We start from the raw sequence: 20,710 nt of genomic DNA, 5'->3' as shown, positions 1-20,710 counted from the left end.
GTTCGGAGTGCAAGGAGGGAAGTTCCTCGGATTCATGTTAACATCTCGAGGCATTGAGGCCAACCCAGAAAAGTGCAAGGCCGTACTGAACATGACAAGCCCAAAGACACTGAAAGAAGTCCAGCAACTAGCAGGGCGAATTGCCGCCCTGTCACGTTTTCGCCCTGTCACGTTTTCTACCGGCAGTGGCAAAACGATCTTATCATTTTTTCCAAACATTCTCCAAAGGCAAGAAATTTGCATGGACAGACGAATGTGAGAACTCCTTTACTCAACTCAAGCAGCTCTTAACATCACCACCAATTCTCCAAAGGCCTGAGACAGGTAAACCATTGTACTTATATTTATCAGTATCTAACCATGCTATAAGCTCGGCTTTAGTAACAGAAACAGGAAGAAAGCAAAGCCCAGTATACTTCATCAGTAGGGTGCTACAACGAACAGAAACACGGTACCTGTGGATAGAAGCACAACCACTAGCACACATAACAGCAGAAAAAGTGCGATCTTTTCTATGGAAAAATATCATATGTAGATTCGGTATCCCAAGAGAAATAATCTCGGATAACGGAAGACAATTTACAGACCATAAGCTCGCCACCTTTCTGACAAATTTTAACATCAAACATCACTTCAGCTCAGTAGAGCACCCACAAACTAATGGACAAGTTGAATCAGCTAACAGAAATATCTTGCAGGGGTTAAAGAAAAAGCTCGGCGAAGCTAAAGGAGAGTGGGCCGATCTCATTCCAGAAATTCTATGGAGTTACAATACCAGCATTCAATCTGCCACAGGAGAGACTCCTTTCAAACTGGTATATGGCGCAGAAGCACTTATCCCAGTAGAGGTCAGCGTCCCAACATTAAGGACCGAGCTCTATGATCAAACGAATAACCTACAAGCTCGGACAGCCGAGTTGGACCTTGTAGAAGAAGAAAGAGACATTTCTGCCATAAAGCAACGAGCCAGAAAACAATACCTAGAGCAAAGACACAACAGAAAAGTAGTTCACAGGTCTTTCAACAATGGAGACCTCGTACTCAGATGCACAGAAGAAGCCCGGAAACCTCCGGCACACGGCAAATTGGCGGCAAACTGGGAAGGACCTTTCCGAGTACTCCAAAATCTCGGAAAGGGGGCTTACAAGCTCGAGACCCTTCAAGGAGATCAACTTCCAGGGACATGGAACATCTCCTCCCTAAGGAAATATCAGTCATGATGCAGTCTGTAATTTGCGAATGATGGTACTCTTTTTCCCATCCGAAGGTTTTCTCCCAAAGTACATGGGTTTTACTCGGAGAGGGTTTTAACGAGGCCGGACGCAACAAATCATTGTACCCATACAACTCAATGTGCAACCAAAACGGTTCTCATTTTGACAAGTTAGCATACATTTCAGTTAGTAAACACTTCAAATAATCCGAGCATAATCCTCGGAACCCTAACATCACGAGCCGAGCTTATTCCTCGGAAAACCTCCACCACAAAAGCTCTTCCCAATGAACATACTAATCCGAGCTTCATACTCGGAATTCAACATGCGCATGCCGAGCATAATACTCGGACAAGTACATACTAACAATTTCTACATCGGTCACCACGCATTCTAACAAATGAACATTTAAAATTAATCCAAGCTTTATACTCGGAGAACAACGCGCACATTCCGATAATAATACTCGGAGAAGCACATGTAAATACAACAAACAAGTTATCTCGAGCGAATCCTAAGGGATCATCAAAACAGTACATTAAAGCCTCTACTATCCTAATCAACAGATCAATCAAACAAAGAGTGGTTTCAACCACCGTCAGTAAACACAAAACAGTCGTTTTCCCATAACGACACACCATTATAGTCTAACCAAAATATATATCACATTAATCAAAGCTATTTGTTTCAAACCGAGCTATATACTCGGAACACAAAACATCACTGTCAAACATTCAGAAAAAAGTTCAAAAACAAAATATCAACAAGCTCCAAAGATACTACAAGCATTAACAAGACAAATACTAAAAAACTACTCTATCTTATCACCTATGCTGGATCCCTCACTCTCACTTCCAGCAGCACCCTCATCTTCAATAAGTTCTCCATTAACAACAACCTTCATAACATCGAGCTTTGAAGGATCGGCCTCGGGATACAACACCTTGACTTGAGAAACAGCGCGGTCAAACCCGTGGGCAAAGGCCTCATAAACCCCGCCTTCTAACTCTTTGACCCGAGCAAACAACTGATCGACCTCAGATTTCGTGTTCTTCAAAGAAGCCTCGTGCAGTTTCCGCTCCTCAGCAAATTCAAGCTCTCTCTTCTCAATGAAGGAAGACAGCTCAGCAATTTTATCATCTTTTTTCTGGATAATTTCAGACAACTCCTCCAGATGTGTAGCTTCTTTTTTCTCCCGCTCTAAGGCGAGCTCCTGAGACCGACCAATGGCGACGACCCGAGCACCAATAACCTAGAGGAAAAACAACTCAGTAAGCAAGCAACATCATAAAGGAACACTCAGCAAACACATACAATTAAGTCACACCTGAAGAAATCGACTGACGCCAGCACGGCCCACCTCGTCAATCATTTTCATATCGCCCGAAAAATAGCAAAGTTCATCAGCCATAACACCAAAAGGATAGAGCTTCACCCATAAGGATCGGCCATGCTCACTCTCATCATACCCATGAAGTCTCTTCTGCGATTCATACGCAGACTCAACCGCTTGAAGTATCAGCGATGACTCTCCCTTACCATCCAATACCTCGGCAAGACTACCCTTAGCTTGACCTCTCTTTCGTTTAGACCTCGGCCCAGGACCATACTGGGCTACCACGGCAGCAGGCCCTTTCCCCACGTTAGATGAAACTTCTCTCTCGCTTTTCCTACGCTGATTGAAATAAGACTTCAACCCGGCAGTGGTAATCGCAGGAGCCCTCTCAGCTGCAACATTGCAAACAACCAGCTCAGATAAAACAAAGAAAGACAGAGACACAAAAACAAACATAACAAAACACAATTACCTATATGATCATAAACAGCCTGCCTATTGGTATCCCACTTCAACATCTCGGCAACTGACAACAAACCCTTTGGACCCAGAGACTTAAACAAGAAATCCATAACAATGTCATCTTCCAGTAACCTATCATCTACATCCAGGGCCTGGTAAGGCTCGGCACACCAAAACAAAGGAAACCTTTCAACTAAATGCTCGTTCAGGTAAAAAGGAAACTCCTCAGGCACACTTCTAACTTTAACAAACATCGATTTGAAGTCCTTAAATGAAGATTTGTATAGACGAAACACTGCCCGACGAGGATAACTACTCATATTCACCCACAAAACCCTATTCACCCCTTTCGCCTGAAATAAAGAGAAAAACAGCCTAAGAGATGGCGGACGGTCTAACAGCTCCATCAATACCTCAAACGCCCGAACAAAGCCCCAAGAGTTAGGGTGAAGTTGCGTTGGGGCACAATTCAGCCAGTACAGAACCCCACACTCAAACTCAGTGAAAGGAAGCTTCACCCCCAGTTCAGTAAAAAGGCAACTATACATATAAAAATAAGACCAATCATCTAGTCGGTCACAAACACGCTCCTCCCTACCGCAAGGTAACAACTCAACCCTAATATTACTACCAGGCCTAACCCAAAAACCCGACCCCAATAGCTTCACAGATTCTTCATCATCAAATTGGGACTTGCGTTCTCTTACTCTAACGTCAACCCAGTCATACAAACTACCCACATCACATTTCTCCATCAGAAACAAGGAAAGAAAAAAGGCAAGAAGATAAAGACAAAAGAAGAAAAGAGTCAACACTGACCGTGCTTGCTCATTTTTTCAGAAACAGAGAAGAAAATGACCTTAATCCCACAATACAGCAGTTGGAAAAGAAAAAGAATGTACAAGTAACATAAGTCACACAGAAGAAACGGTTACTCACCCTATACATTTAATTCAGAGTGGCAAAAAAGAGGGAGACATTAAATCCACTGCAGAATCCAACGGACAGGGGTACCTAGAGAAGCGGAGCGGTTTTCACATCAATCACATCAATGGCGCAAAATTCGAAGTCATTTAAAAACGTTCTGCATTCTCAGCAGAACTAAGCCGAGCTCGGGGGCTACAAGGACCATAGGCGATAAACGAAACTCGGCAACCGAGGATTGCGGTATTCTTGGTCCGAAAGCTCGCCTTAGTCCTGTCCACACCAAGGCAAGCTTGGGGGTTATGATACGTCACCCTTATCCTCGGTTGCACAGTAAGCTCGGCACGTGCATCATAAAGCTCGGTCCCGTATCAGCCGTCCGAAAAGCTCGGCACGTGATCAGGACCGAAGCAGCACCACCCAGCTGAAAATAAGAAACGTGCTCAGCTGGTTTATAGCACCTAAACAGAATATCATAACCGACCTATAAACTATGACTTATCCACATGAAAACGGTAAAACAATCCCTATAAATCCGGACTAATGGTCTCGGCTAAAGGCAGATTTTTCACTATCAGTTTTCAGATTCATTTATTCACTCTCACCTAATTACTCTCTCTCTCTTCTCTGAGATTATTACTGACTTGAGCATCGGAGTATCTTTTGCAGGTATTCCCGCCGCGGTGTTTGACCAGTGGCCGACGTGAAGCTCTTCCTCTCAGTTGACGACTCACTCGGAAGTGCTTAAGCTCGGCCTACCCAGTGTTCGGACGAATCAATGAGTATGAATTTATAATGGTTTTCTGCTTGAAATCCAACAATGTTAACAAGCTAAGAAAAAGTGAATAGTTTCATAGTCTTGGTTGAGGCCAAGGTAACTCGGAATTAAAGATAGAAGGGACTTGTTATATTGGAGACCATGCCTTTGGATTCAAGGAAACTGGAAATCAAAGATAAGAAGAAATCTTTGCATGGGGATTTCATTTGACTTATCTAAATTTCAATAGTTATGGTTTTATTTTATTTGAGACTTTTAATTTGGTCATATTACATGTAATAATTCTATAATTGTTCTGTAGTCTAATGAAATTTTAAATTCGATGACACTCCAAGTTTTGGTTCCTAGTTCCTACAAGGGGTTTTGTAGCATGAAAATGCATGACTTTTATTTAAGAATTAAGAGGAATATTATTTAGGACGAAATTGTTTTAGAAATTTTGTTTACTCTTCAAAATTTTCACTAAATTTGTTATTTCCTCGCCATAGGGGGTTTAAGTATTCCTTTATCATTTTCTTTCCTTTGCCCTTCTTCACATTTCACAAAGAATAATTAAACTTACTTAGAATGAAGTTAGTTTAAACTATAATCATACATGAAGTTAAGTGATCGTGGATATTTTTTTTGTTGTCTATTTTCTTGTAGGTGCTAGAGCAACTTGAAGGCAACCACCTCTCCTCTGCAACAATCCTCAGCCAAGACAGCAGTGTTTGGGTTCAGCTCTAATTTCCCTCAGGTTATCTTTAATACTTCTCAATTTCTCTCTCCAAATCTCTCCTTCTTTTTTAGTATTTTGTTTTTCAGAATCATCTCGTTCTTTTTTTCTTTAATTTTCTCCGATTTATCATGAAATTACCTTATTTTCAATTTGGCTCATTTTCTTTTGAATTTGTGCACTTCTGCAATTCTGAATTTGTTGATTCTATTCTTGTATAAAACCCTACACAACACCCAATCTTCCTGTATGGACAAAAAAAAGAGTTAATTAGATGCTATCATAGTTAATTTGAACTGCCATATCCATAATGTCTGGCCAATCCTAGTTTCAATTGTAAAAATAATTCATTGCAATGCTAACTGGAAAATAAGAGGCGCCCTTTTTTACCCTTGTAGAATTTCAAAAAAGATATGTTGACATCTTTGTCTTTAAGAGCCTCCAACCACATCCTCATATGTTTGTCTGTTGCATAGTATATGCCTTTTCTCAACTGAAATTTTAGTGTAAAACAAATTCACGAAATGTTATAGATTTAAGAGGGTAAACTTTTGCAAGTTCTTCACTCAGGTTTTGAAATGGATATTTAGCCTTCTTTTAATTCAGAAAGAACTATGCAACATAAGCTTTAATTCACAATTGGAAAATATAGTTACTTCATTTTTTAAATCTATTATATTTTTTACTTCATTTTTTAATTCTAATTTATTTTTTCTTTGTTGCTAACTATTTTTCACATCAAAATTTATGATGCTTGGGAATTGAGGCCATCTCTTATCTATGCAGCCATTAAGAAGTGCAATTGCTTCAAAATTTAATCGTGATCTTGACAATGAAAGTGATGACATATTTGTGTCAGATGGAGCAAAGTGTGATATATCTCGCCTTCAGGTTTGTTTTATTTCCTTCCCCCCAAATCCAAAACATAATCTCTCCAACTTAAAATCATATTTTATGCCATGTCTTTTGCCTTGACCACTTACTCTGATTGGTTTTGAAACTTCTTCCTTCAAAGAATGGGGCAGGGCCACAGGGGTTAGGGGTTGCATGCTAATTAGTATTTGAAGTTTTCTTCAAAGCAATCAATGAGCTCTTCTTTAATCTAACTAATTTATTTCTTGTACTTTAATTCTGTGGCAGATTGTCTTAATCAAAGGCTTTGTGTGGAGAATAAGTTGGAACACTAGCTGACCAAACTAGATCAATAAGCTAACATTTAATTCAACCAAATTCAGTTATATTAGTTAGCAAGCTGGAGACGTTAAGTTGAGCACCGTGATGGATGCCTCGAGAAGAAAATATAAAAAAGACCAAACAATTTCAAAGTGCATGGTGCAATCAATGGAAACTGTGTTTTGGAGATGAAATCTCCAGTTCCCTATCCCTAGAATTTGAGATGGTGTTATATTTAAGTATGTATTTCTGTAGGAAAAAAAAGAAAAGAAAAGAATGCTTGTGTATATCATCCCTACATAAATTGTACTGTAGTATAGTAGTAGTAGTAGTAGTAGTAGTAGTAGTAGTAGTAATAGTAGTAGTAGTAGTAGGCTTCTTTTGTTAATAAATATAAACATATTTGGAGTAATTTAATTCAAAATCCAATTTTATTATTTGCAAGTCATTATGGATGGTAAAATCTTTAGTCAAAAGTATTAGCATATATTTGGGTACTCATTATTTGTAATTTGAAAATTATGTGATATCTGAGCATGCCTGCCTTCATGATAGCTCATCATAAAACTGCATGATTTCGAAGTTGAGAATGAAAGATTGAAAATAGTTTCGATGAAGTTGCATCTAAGCTTAGTGGTTTCAATAAAAAAGTACTGAAAGAAACATAGTTAATGAATCAATATCTCCAAATTACACAAGAACCTAATGCATTCTACCATTTTCGATCGGTTATATCTAAAAAACTACTGATAAAAAATTAATTCTAAAGCCCAAACTCATTTTTAAACAATGAAATTCCACAAAGCTCTCAAATTTTATAAAGAACACTTAACACCAATAAGCAAGATGTGGTGAGACAATGCCACAGGAAGAGAAAACCGCGAACATCCTTTAATGGTTTACAATCAACAGCAACAAGTAAACCACAAACTCCCACTATATATTTGAAGTATACGAGACACAAATACAAAGTCCAGCAATAACAATCATAGCATACTAACACTATATAACAACATTCTCTCCAAAACGTATAGGGAAAATAGGAGAATGGAGACCAACAATTCAAACTACCAAGACCTTAAAAGAGAAAAATGAATTAAGCATTATAAAATAAAATTGCATGAACCCCACTATTTCAACAGACATTCTCCAACAAGAAAGCTTTCAGCTACTGCATAAATCATAATAGATAAACTTCTACTGCTGCTTGCACTCTGGAGGTCGCTCACCCTGTTGACCTTCACCAGTCGGTGCTTTTCCACCCTTCTGAAAATTTCTAGCCAACGTTGAAACAAGTTAGAAAGAAGAAACTTATGGGCCTCAGCATCAAGCCCTATTTCATTTATAATTTAGATTACAAAATTGACCATCTTACCTTATGTGATGGCTGAAATGACATTCCAAACAAAATCATCGCCACAGCGGAGGTGATGGTAGAAACAAAATACTTTGGATACAGAACTAACTAAAGAAATACAAGTGTTTCAGCATTTCAAAGCAATTAACATGAAATACCTTCTTTTTGGTCTTGGTTTCTTCATTCTCATCCTCATCATCCTTATCCTCATCTTCCTCATCATCATCATCATCATCATCATCTTCATCATCCTCTTCAATGTTGTCTTCATCATCATCTTCCAGGTCTCCAAACTCCTATCCCCGAATGGCCTCACCAGTAAACCAAGACACAGCATGAGGTATAATCTTATCCCTTATTGTTGACTTGAACAAGTGTCATATGAGAATTCATGAATCCTGGATTCAGAAAACAACATCGAAAAATATTAGAGGGAATGGAGGGAAAAAAGTAAGCTCACCCAATGTCATAGTCTTGCTCCATCTGATTCTGAAGTTCCTCGGCTTGTTAAAAAGAACATTAATTAGCTCTGGCAAATAATCTGGTCATATCTAACAGCTAAACAACAGCTTGTGTTCCTCTTAAAGATTCAAACTAAAGACTTTCATAACAAATTACTGTAAAAAGTAAATAAAATAAAACAAAAAGATTTACCATATCTTCATCAATATCTTCATCATCTTCAGGAACTTGTGGTGGATTAAAGAAATTGAAGAAACTCTCACAGTTTTCAGTCTTTGTAATAGGTTTTATGTTCTTTGAACCCTTCTTAGGCTTTTTCTTAAGAATCTTCTACGTCAAGCATTTCCGTTGGTGCCATTGAATTTCAGTCCTACAGAAAAAAGTAACCACCAAATTTATTTAAGAAAAAGCCAACCCATTGTGACACAATATAAAGTTGTGGATAGCAAATAGCGCAATAAGCATAACAATAGCTCACCCTGTTTGTTCGAATGTCAATATTTGTTAATATTTGTTCAAATTAGTTCATTTGCTATAGTTATGGTGTTAGTATAAGCATAACAAAGCAAAAGGTAAAATATAATAATTATCACATAATTTCAGAGAGAAAAAGTGTAGTTTACTCTTACAGAATGAAAATTACACATAGAATTATCGAAAAGAAGTAAATCTAAAATGAAAAAGCTTTCTTCGAGGCCGGACTTAGAGATGAGCAGAAAGAAAGACAATCAAAAGTAACAATAGAAAGATAAAATCACTCAACAACAGGAAATTGAAGAAATCGAAGAGTCATCCAATAAATCTAAGAAGTGACATTGTTGATGATAACGATGATAAAGATCAAATAATCATTCAACAATCCAATAATTACAACACAGCAACAAACATTACAACAACATTTGAACAAAAAGTTTAGAAATTAAAAAGAAGAAGAAAAAATCGAGCATTCAGCAACCAGAGAAGCCAACGAGGATGGGGAGGGCGTGCCGAGCTACCTGGGTTCCGGACAGAGGAAAGAGGAAGAAGCGGAAGCGCTGAGCTTAGGGACGGCAGTAGCAAAGAACCTAGGGCTAAGGTTTTGCCGTTTTGCTTTGGAACTTTCACTGCTTTGCTTGAGAGGGGGAACGAATGATTAGGGGAATTAGAGAAGATAAAGAACGATTGATTTTTTGTTTTTTTGATATGTTTTGCTTTGTTTCAGAGGGGGCATGAATGATTAGGGGGATTGGAGATGATGAATAACGATTGATTTTTGTTTTTTTATATATTTTTGTTTTGTTGTTTAAATTATTTGAAACTATAAAATTATGATTAATTAAATTCTAAAATTTGATTAATTTAAAAAGGTATTTTTGTCTAATCAAATAAAGCAAGGATGTTTAAGAATTTTTATAAAATTAAATAAAAAAATTTATTTTTATTTAATTAAAGGGATGTTTTAGTAACAGTGGTAATATAATATATATAAAAAAATTAAATACTAATGTAGAAAATAAATTTCACGTGGCTTGTTACTACTTGTCCATATTTTAAACGTATCGCTATGTATGAATTTATCATCGTACCGTAGCAAACACCATAAATTAATGGGCGAATGTGTTACTAATTTTTCTTCATATATTTTTCTTGTTTAAAAATGTTTTGATTATTCATGTTATTTATAAAAAAATAAATGATTTATTCTTTCAAATAATTATATTTACAGTAATATTAATAAATATTTAACTTTTCTTAACTATTATCAGTCAATTTTGTAAAATTATTTCATTTATTTTAAATTTTTAATCTTAAATTTTAAATTCTAAAATTAATTAATAGTACCATAGTAAAAATTAGTGTTCTATACTTTCTCTGGTATTTATCATGTATAGCAAGTAGTATTATGTTTGTGTTTTATATCAATTGTACATACATATGCATGGTAATTCAGAAAAACTAAAATGTTACGAGGAAGCTAATTAAGGAACGAATTATATATTATTAGCCCGTGGTAGCAAAAGAATCAAGAAGAAAAAGGATGGGACAAATGGAAAGTATGGGAAAATGATAGAGATTATTAGGGAAGTAACGAAAATGCGTCTTATCTAACTAAGTGGGTGCCAATATAATGCAAACCACTTGATCAGCTTTACAGCACATACACTAATCCTTCATCATAGGAGAAAGTTGCATCATGAATTCATGATCCAAGAGAAAGCGAAAGTGAAAATAGAGACCTCAACTACAACAATTAACAAACCTAATGTAGCATTAAGGAATTATATTCTGCTTTATTAAGGATAGGAGTTGGTGAGTATTTGACTTTGGAGGGTTTCGGTGGGCCCCTGTAATGTTCTCTGGGCTTTATACGTAACCTAATGATCTTCTAGAAGCTAGAAGCCCAGCATTTTGTGTCTTTTCTTTACCCTTAAAATATTTTTAGGATCAGCAACGATTTTTATAAACAATATGAACATTCAATCATGATTAATTTTATATGAGTAAATTAAATTAAAAAAAATAATTATTTAATTAAAATTAATTAACATAATTATCTATATACTTATTAAATTGAATATTTAATATATTTATTATTTATATTATTTAATATTTTTATTATCTCTCTGTATTTTTTTCTTCTTATATATATATAGTAAAGACTAATTGAATTATAAATGTTGTCCGGGCCTAATTTATTCCCTTTCAAGTTTAATTAAAATTTGAGTAAAACCATTACTTAAATTAGGAACCTCTCAGGCTCTCGCATTACTTCATTAGGCGACATTCACACTGATCATGCAAAAGAATATTGTGTAACTAACTATGCGCTCAAATTATTAACATTAATTAGTTAAATAAATTTCAGAACAAAAGTCTTACAGAGCCGGCAGGATCAATATTATAGAATTAAAAATCATCTCGATCGATGTTTTCTTAAAAAATTCCTTAAATGCTTAGTTACATTTTGTTAAATCCCATACTCTGTTCAAACAATAGAATTTGACGTTGTCTAACAATTTTTTGATGATTTACATAATCAGGTAGAATCAATCAAGGCATTTGAACATTACAGATCAGAATCATTCAACGACAATTTACTTTAAAAAGAAAAAAAAAACTCTTGGAATAAAAAAAGGAAGCACAAGTGAAAAGAGGAAAAAGAATGGAAAACGGCGGACGACGGAGGTATGATAACATCAAGATAATTCTATTTCTAATTCAAAAACATAATTTCGTATCAGTAAATACGTTTAATTATGGTGAGGAAATTAGCCTACGATGTTAGCAATTCAACCTTTTGGCAAAAAAGCATAAAATATAATAATAATATTACTTGTACCCTAAAATTAATTATAAAAATCAGTTATCAATGTAGAATAAATATCCGAAAAATAAAATACACATTAAAAAAAAAAGTTAAACTACATATTTATCTATACATAAATATATAGTAACGGATTTCAATTCCGTTGAGTAACTAACTAGCAATTTTTTTTTGTTAAAATTTTTTTAGAGAGAATACAAATTCAAACTATCATGAAAAACATCCAAAACTTAATGAAAAAAAAACATTTAAACTCTAAGAAAAAATTTAAATTCATTTTAAAATTTCAAAATTTATTTTAAAAATTCCTAATAAAAAAATATTCGAAACGTAACAAAAAGAAACATTTAAAACCTAACAAAAAAAGATATGCAAAATCATTTAAAAATTTTAAAACCTAACAAAATGAATCATTCAAAAAATATTGAAAAAAAATATTCGAAAAATAAGTAAAAAAATCTAAAACTATTAATTAAAAAATCACCTAAAACAAAAAAAATCCAAAATAATATAAAAAAATATTCCAAACGTAAAAAGAAAAAATTCCACAACTAGTAAAAAGAATAATCCAAAACCAAGAAGAAAAACGACACAGCCAAAGCATCCGTTTGGATGTGGCGGAACACAATGTCCTTCTTCGCTGGCCTTTCCGTTGCGAGTCTCGGTGGCTAGACGCACGTGCGTGCGTTTGCGGAGGGAGGGTATTGTGGTTGTGGAAAAAGGGCATTGCGTGTGTGCATGCAGCGGCAGAGGGAGGGGCCACTGCGTGCGTGCGATGGAGTGCAACGGCAGTAACAGCAGCGCGCACGTGGTTATGAAAAGAGGAATAAGGATTGTGATTGTTTCTTTTACTATATATTGTCAATGGAGTGAGAATGAAATTAGGGTTTGCGACTCATTTCGGTATTTTTTTTCTCCTTATTAAACATTTTTTTCCTAATTAACTGTAGTTAGATACATCATTAGTTCGTTCTCTAAACTTTCTCTTTTGCTTATTTTTCATAGAGTAAACTACTATTTTTACCCACGAAAGTTGAAAACAGTGACACATCAGCTCATAGAAGAAGGAAATTACAATCTGTGTCCATGAAATATGGGTTCCGCACAACAAAATTATCCACACACTAAAAAATCACCTAAAAATCTCAAATTCTCTCTCTCTCTCTCTCTCTCTAAAACATTCGTGTTGTTACAACAGAGGCTCCAATAATAGTAGCAGAACACATCAAATGGAGAAGAACCAGAAACCAATTAATCCGGCACAACCACATCATCGCAGAAGAAATAGATCCAAAGCCACAAATTCGATTCGCAAGGTGTAAGTCCATCATTTCGTCTATATTCCTTTCCATATTCTCCAACAATAACAACAGCACTAGCGACAATGATGAAGAGGTAACAAAAAATGAGAGAAGAGATTAAGGGTCTAAAGGGTACCATTGCAGAATTAGACATTGAATTCATCGGTGATGATCCTCAACAAACTTCTCGCTCTTTGGTTCTCCAACAACAACAACCACCGGTGAATGAAATTCTCTTCCAATCTTCTTACAAAGTCACGGAGTCCAGTCCTCGTCGGAGACCATGCCCTCGCGCTCTGCAACATCAATTCATCGTGGCTGATGAAGAGGTCGTGCGGCGATGCTGATGATTGGTGAATTGAAGTCACTGTGGCTGATGGAGGTCGTGCAACAGTGCTTCAGGGAGTCCAGCAAGTTTAAGACTTTTGGAGGCAGACATAGGATTTGCTTCTTAGCAAAATAGATCGGGAGTGAAAGAATGTCGGAGGCCTTGGAAGGTGGAAGAAAAGTTGTAATGGTGGTAATTATTGTAGGTCCTTTGGCCACTGCGATAATATTAGAGAAAGTTGTAGGTGGAAGTCCATTGTAAAAAAGGATAGGAATGAAAAAAATGAAAAATGGGAAAAATAAAGAAAGAGAATGCGAAAGGAGAGAGCGAGGGGATGATAGTAATAAAGGTTAAGGGAAGGATAATTTAGAATTTTTAAATAATTTTTTAGTATTTGAATAATTTTATTGTGCAGAACTTATATTTTATAAATACAAATAATAATTTTCTTTTTTTATAAATAAATATATCAATAATTTTAACTTTTACAAATAAAATAATAATTTTTTCAAACGGCTAAATAACAAGTTCTAGTTATTTACAAGTAAAGTATAGATAAATAATAACTTTTTTTTCTATTTTTTAATGTTAGATATTTTTATCATTTTGCAACCATTTAGAATGTTGACCATTTATTAAAATAGTCGCAATTCAAAGGTTTTTATGGTTCTCAAACTAATGGCCAACAATGTCAATCTCAAGAATCTGAATTTATTTCTATATTTTCAAAAAATTTTATTTTCTTATTTTTTGGTCCTATATCTTGTCTTTCATATCATTAACTTAATTATCTAATCAGTAAAACTAAAACTTTAGAAGTTTAAATATTTAATTGTTCAACTGAAATTTAATTGAAATGATTAAATATATAATAAGTTAATAATATTTAAAAAAAATAACTTTTTTTTTCAGTAAAAAACTAACTAATTCATTGATTTTAGTCAATTTACCGATTTTTAACTGATTTTTAGAATAAACTGGATCGGGTGACTGTTTCCCCAAGTTAACCCTATTCTCAAAGCCATGCCTATCATTGGTTAGTTCAACTTTTATTTGACTTATGATATTTGACCAATAATTACTTGTAGCCCACTTCTGTGAAGTCCATAGCTTAATTAATTCCTCTGGTAATTCTTCAAACGTAAATGCCTCATTATTACAACTAACATACAGTTTGATTGATTCTTTGTGACATATAAAGCAAGGTCATTTTTTGAGTTATATGTTCGTCTGTTAAATATATTTTAACTTTTAAACTTATCCATGCGACTAATAAAAAATATAGATAAATAATTTTTAATTAAATAATTTTAAATAATTATAATTAATAATTATTTATTTTATATTTTTGAAAAATAAAATTATAATAATTACTAAATAAAGACAATTAATTAGTATGAAATACAATTTAAAAATACTTATTAACTTGTTGTCAATTAGATCCTTATTGGTTATTTAATGGGATTGATTTTAATAATAAGGCCATGGACAGAAATATAAATAGATATACCAATGTCCCATAACAAAATCGGTAAAGGTCTCTATTACATGACCAGCTGCGAAATATTACACTGTAAGCTAGGATTGCAGTGAAATCTTCAACTATGGAATTCAACATAAGGAACAATTCGAACACGTTCTTCATAATAAATGATTTTCAGTTTAGACAGCTTTGATATAACAAGTTTTAAAATCAACCTCAAGAAGACCAGTCTTTGCCCATGAAAAAACCAAAAATAAAAACACATTTTGTTGTTTCACCATTATATCATCTCATAGAGGCTATGCAATTGATACTGTTGGGAACCAAAATTTTCCAAAAAATAAGGTTAAAAAAATGCAACTTATTCATTTTTAGTCCTAAACTTCTTTGAATTTATCATGGTCACCAACTTAAAAAATATCAACTATTTGACAAAAAAATTCATAGTTCAGTAACAATTTTTTGTTAGCATTTATGTTAGGCTTGATAATAAGATAAATTCACAGCTTAGATATTTTGAATACATGAAAATATATCGATTGTGTAGATTATATAACCCTCCTCACCCTGAGGCGTCGATGGCGAACCCTCCTCACCCTTCTCCTGAGCTATGGCAGCCTTCAACCTCGCCAAGTTGGTCAACCTGCCGACCATCTAAACTGAAAAAGGAAATAGAAGAAAGCATAAGTCTCAAACCCAAAAAGGAAATAGGTCCCAAAAAAAGATGCTAAACACACACCAATGTAAGATCAATAAGTCGCCGGATCATCCATGATGTTTCGAGAATTCAACGGTTGTTGCTCAAAAAGCAACCACAAAATATCGCTGATATCCTTGTTCTTGGAGACAACCCTTCGTAGGTGACGCACGTCAAGTACGACGCATCGGCTCCGAAATTTCAGTATGTAGCAAACTGACGCTCACCCTTCAAGGACAACCAAAAGGGATGGTGCCCCCGAGTAGGATGCACTTTAAACCACTCCCCTTTAAACTCATGAAAAGAATATTCAAAAAATCCAAATATTTGCCAGTTCGGTTGAGCACGGAACGATACATAATCCTTTTTGTGTTTTCGCTCCTTGGTTGGAAGGGTACACAAAAAAAAGAACAAAAACACCTCCACTCGAGCAGGAAGTTCCAGGTATTCACAAACCAACTCAAAAGTCTGAATGACCGCCCAACTATTATGATGCAGTTGAGATGGCGCCACCAATCATCGGTTAAGCAGTGCCTGCACAAAATTCGAGAAAGGAAGCCGTACCCCCAATCATGTGAACATGAATTCGTTGACCCACATCCAATTGGCAACTTGGGAGAGTCAGAGTTTATATAGCAAACCCTCTCATCCAACTCGGAAAGCACAAGCTCCTAATGACGTTCCGCCTCACCGCCCCACAAATAGCCCCTTCATCTCGGAGCCTCTGGAGGTCCACCTCCATCACTCGCGATAGCGTTCTCACACACATTAGAGGTCACCCAATAATATGCGTTCGGAACGCCATCGGCTGGAACAACGAGAGCCCTAGGACCGTCACTTTACCGCTGCATTATACCTAAAAAAGAAGAGGGAAGGTACCATTGTCAACCCCGTGGATCAAACGAGAAGATCATGAACTAAAACGCACCCAAAAAGAAACCCAAAAGATAACCTCTTCTCCTCCTACTTATCATAGGATCACACCAAAAACAATGGCACACACCGTCTAATCTTCTATCACTAGCACTCGGAAAAGAAATTCAAAATGGAGAAACAAAAAAAGAGAGCAATCCAAAGCAAAACATAGAAAAAATAAAGTAGGCAAACAAATAGAAGAAGGGAAACACATATTTAATTGTCTGAAGCAGAGAAGAAAACACAGCACAAAAGATAGAAAGGCAAACGCGCGGATAGAACCAGCAAAAAATGCAAGCAACAAGAATGAAGTACGCAATAAGAGAAAATGGAGAAGCAGAGAGAGTTATGAAGCAAAAAGGCATGGTTACAAACAAAAAAATCCCAACGTTTCAAATGAAATACAAAAAGTTAGAAGAAAAAATTGGAAAATCCCCCTTTTGACATTAAATGTCATTATGGCATTTGGAAAACTGCAACTAGTGAAAACTCCCTTTGGAAAAAACAACGGACAGGCCACGAAATGGCCAGGAACTCCTTGAATTCCCGAACTCGACCAAAGAATCGGAACGACGAACTCCTTGCCAAGCGACACAATGGCATTTAAAAGCTCCTTCAATGATGACAACTGTTACGAATCTGGTTCGCAGATCCCTAGTCGGAACAACCTCCGACCCGGTTATCCAGGACTTGACCCCTTTTCACGGTCTAAACCGGCTCTACAGTTTCTAACCAACATTTGAAATCAAATATTCATTTTATCTTAGTCGATAAGATAAGATAACTACCTGAAGTTATATAAAGGGGAGTCAGAGACCCCCTCAATTACGTTACTTATTTCAGACATCTTATATTATACCTTCTAAATTTATTTTGATTTGAGCGTTAGAGTATCTTTATAGACATCCATTTCCATCGTTTCGGTTAGATAATCCGACAATTGCTTCGACTCACAAGCCTCCTATCCATCTCATAACTCATACAAGAGATTTTTAGTATAGAAATTATCCTTTGGTTGGATCTATATAATTATATTTGAATACTAGACTTTGTTAGAGGTATGATTTCGCCGTGCAAAAGACCAAGCCAGAATGGTATCATTGGTATCTATTCTAAGGTGAAAGAATCTTTGAAACATACCCGCCTGTAAGGTACCTACTAGCTAGCACGTACATGACTACATGGCACTATGAAGGAAAAGTTACATGTATGTAGTTATAAATATTTAATTTTATAACAATATTTGAAAACAAAAAAATCAATTTAAAATATATTAGTATTATTTTGTTTTATATGTTTTAATTATTATTTATTTTATTTTACATTCTTTAATTATTAGAGTTGTTAAATAATATTAAATATTATAAAGGTATAATTATAAATATTACACGCATAATCTTATAAATATTAAATTAAATAAAATAATTTTAAATTATTATCTCTCTAATATCATCGTAATTTTATATTAGTGATGTAGTTTTGACTTTTGATATAGGTAACAATTGAGGCAGCGCATTCAGACAAAGGGATTTGTTTGTCACAGAAAACATTGCTTATAATTTTTAAAAAATGTTGCAATAACAGATGCTATAGCTTCCTTTGTTCCAGTAGAAATAATGCTAACTTGCACCAAGACTCTAGTCCTTTGCTAGCTGATGCTACCGTTTATCACGAATTGGTTGGTTGCATGATATGCTTAACCAACACTCATCTTGATATTATTGCCTATGCAACACAACAACGCAGTCAATTTATGGGAAAGCCCACTAAAACTCATACGAAGGCAGCAATCAAGATCTTTAAATATTTGAAAAGCTCTCCTAAGCGTGGCATTTTAATTTTTCTGCCTTGATCTTCTCCTATCCAAGTTTTTGGTTTTAGCAATCCTGATTGGATGCCTTAACACACTACCTATCGCTCAATCACTGGGTATTGTTTCTTTATTGACAATTCTTTGGTTTTTCGAAAGACAAGAAACAAGATACTCTATCTTGTTCTTCGTCTAAAGCTGAATATAGAGCTTTATCTTATACCACGTGTTACCTAGATTATTTCTTTATCAATAATAGGTTTACCATTGTAATTATTTTTTAGTGAGAGTACATAAAAAAAAGTACATAGTATATAAGGTGTAATAACTCAACAAATATTTTCTAAGGGGGATTTTTCATTCTCTCCAATAATGAGAAGAACCTATCTCTCTCCCTCTCTTAATCCCTTCTGATTCATCAAACCATCAACATCACAGCTTGAACAGCTTAGGGCATGAGATTTTCTTCATGGTGCGGTGAGCGTGGAGAGCAACCAAGCTGTGAATCAAAAAAAAAAAAGTTGTGAATTGAGATCAATCCAATTTTGCCATTCTCTTTCTATCCCTAATTTTTCTTTCGACATTTTCTTTCCCCCATTCTTACCTCTTCCTTCAAACTCATCCAATAGAGTTTGATGAGAGGCTATTTCGCAAGATTTTTTCTTGGTGAACATAGCTGTTCCGATCAACGAGTTGGAAGGAAGAAGATCTGAATCCCTATTACTCTGTGATTCATTGATTTCTCAAAATGGCAAATATGGCAAACAGATCCTCCCATTGCAGAGGTCGTGGAGCTACATTGGCTTGCTCTCATTGCAACAAGCAAGGCCACACAGAAGATGTATGCTATAAGAAGTATGGGCAATCCTCTCATTTCTATCAACAACAGCAACATAACACCACCATCAATTACGTGATCACTGAGGGGCATGGGGCATGATGATATACTCAGTGACAAACAATTCCAGCTCAATTGTCTCCAAGAGAACATTGGAATATCAAGATCTGGATTCACTCCAGAGCAAAGATTTGCCTTGTTAGAGTTGATCAAAGACAAAAGTGTGCAGCAACAACCTCATAATGCAAATCAAATTTTGACTAATTCCATTCACACTTCCACTCCAGGTAAAACCATTGCATTACATTTTAATGCGAGAATTATGAGCATTATCACTCCAAAATCTGCATTATGGATCATTGATTCCGGTGCAACAGATCATGTGACTTTTGACTTAAAAGATTTTGCAAGTTTTCAAAATATTGATCCAATCAATGTGATATTGCCAAATGGAACCAAAACTGTTAGCACCATCATTGGCACAATCACATTCTCTAAAATTTTTTTTCTCAAAAATGTTTTATACATTCCTTCTTTTGATTTTAAATTGATATCTGTGTCAAAGTTAACCTTAAACTTACATTGTCAATTGTTAATCAATGATAAGTGTTGTGAGATACAAGATAGATCCACATAAAAAATGATTGGCATTGCTGAGTGTATAGAAGGGTTATATACAATGAGTAGAGAACCAGAATTCTCTCATTTTCCCCCTCTTCCAACAAAGCAAGCTTCATTGGCGGTAACTACTACTACTACTACTCATCCCACCACACCTTCACACAGTGAGCACAACAACATTTGGCATCTTAGATTAGGACACATACCCATGCATAAATTGATTTTTCTGAAGAAGTATTATCCTTTTATAGATAGTATTGCTTCAAATTTTCCTTGTGATTCATGTCATTTTGCAAAACAAAAGAAATTATCTTTTAATCTTAGTACAACTAAAATAAAAGATTGTTTTGATTTAGTTCATATGGATATCTGGGGTCCTATTTCTGTCCCTTCCAATGAAGGACATAGGTATTTTTTGACTGTGGTGGATGGTAAGAGCAAATTCACTTGGATTTTTTTTATGAAAACCAAATCTGAAGCATCACAATTGGTTATTAATTTTGTGAATTTTGTCAGAGTACATTTTGAAAAACAAGTTAAGTGTATAAGGACCGACAATAGGCCAGAATTTACTCTAAAATCCTTTTTTGCATCAACTGGAATTTTACACCAAACTTCTTGTGTAGAAACACCAGAGCAAAACGGGATTGTAGAGAGAAAACACCAGCATATTTTAGGTGTTGCTAGAGCACTGCTATTTCAATCAGGAATTCCACATTGTTTTTGGCAATACGCAGTTGCTCACGCCATTCACCTAATTAATAGGCTGCCCAGCACTAACCTGAATAATGCTAGTCCTTATAAGCTTTTGTATGGCAACTTACCTGACCTTTCATATTTAAGAGTATTTGGTTCTCTTGCATATGCCTCCACATTAACAAATTCAAGAACAAAATTAGACCCAAGAGCCAGAAAAACAGCTTTTCTTGGTTTTAAATTAGGAACAAAGGGTTTTCAACTTATTGATTTAAAATCAAAGGAAATTTTCATAT

General features: G+C 35.2%; 1 pseudogene; it reads right to left on the bottom strand.

The window, feature by feature from the left end:
- Window positions 1-7,521: 7,521 nt before the first annotated feature.
- On the bottom strand, window positions 7,522-13,056 carry LOC107479828 (nucleosome assembly protein 1;3-like; annotated as a pseudogene).
- Between the last annotated feature and the right edge of the window lie 7,654 nt (window positions 13,057-20,710).

This window comes from Arachis duranensis, chromosome 3, assembly GCF_000817695.3.
Source record: "Arachis duranensis cultivar V14167 chromosome 3, aradu.V14167.gnm2.J7QH, whole genome shotgun sequence".
Taxonomy (NCBI): Eukaryota; Viridiplantae; Streptophyta; class Magnoliopsida; order Fabales; family Fabaceae; genus Arachis; species Arachis duranensis.
Note: the sequence above shows the minus strand (reverse complement) of the source record. Positions and strands in the feature narration are given on the sequence as shown.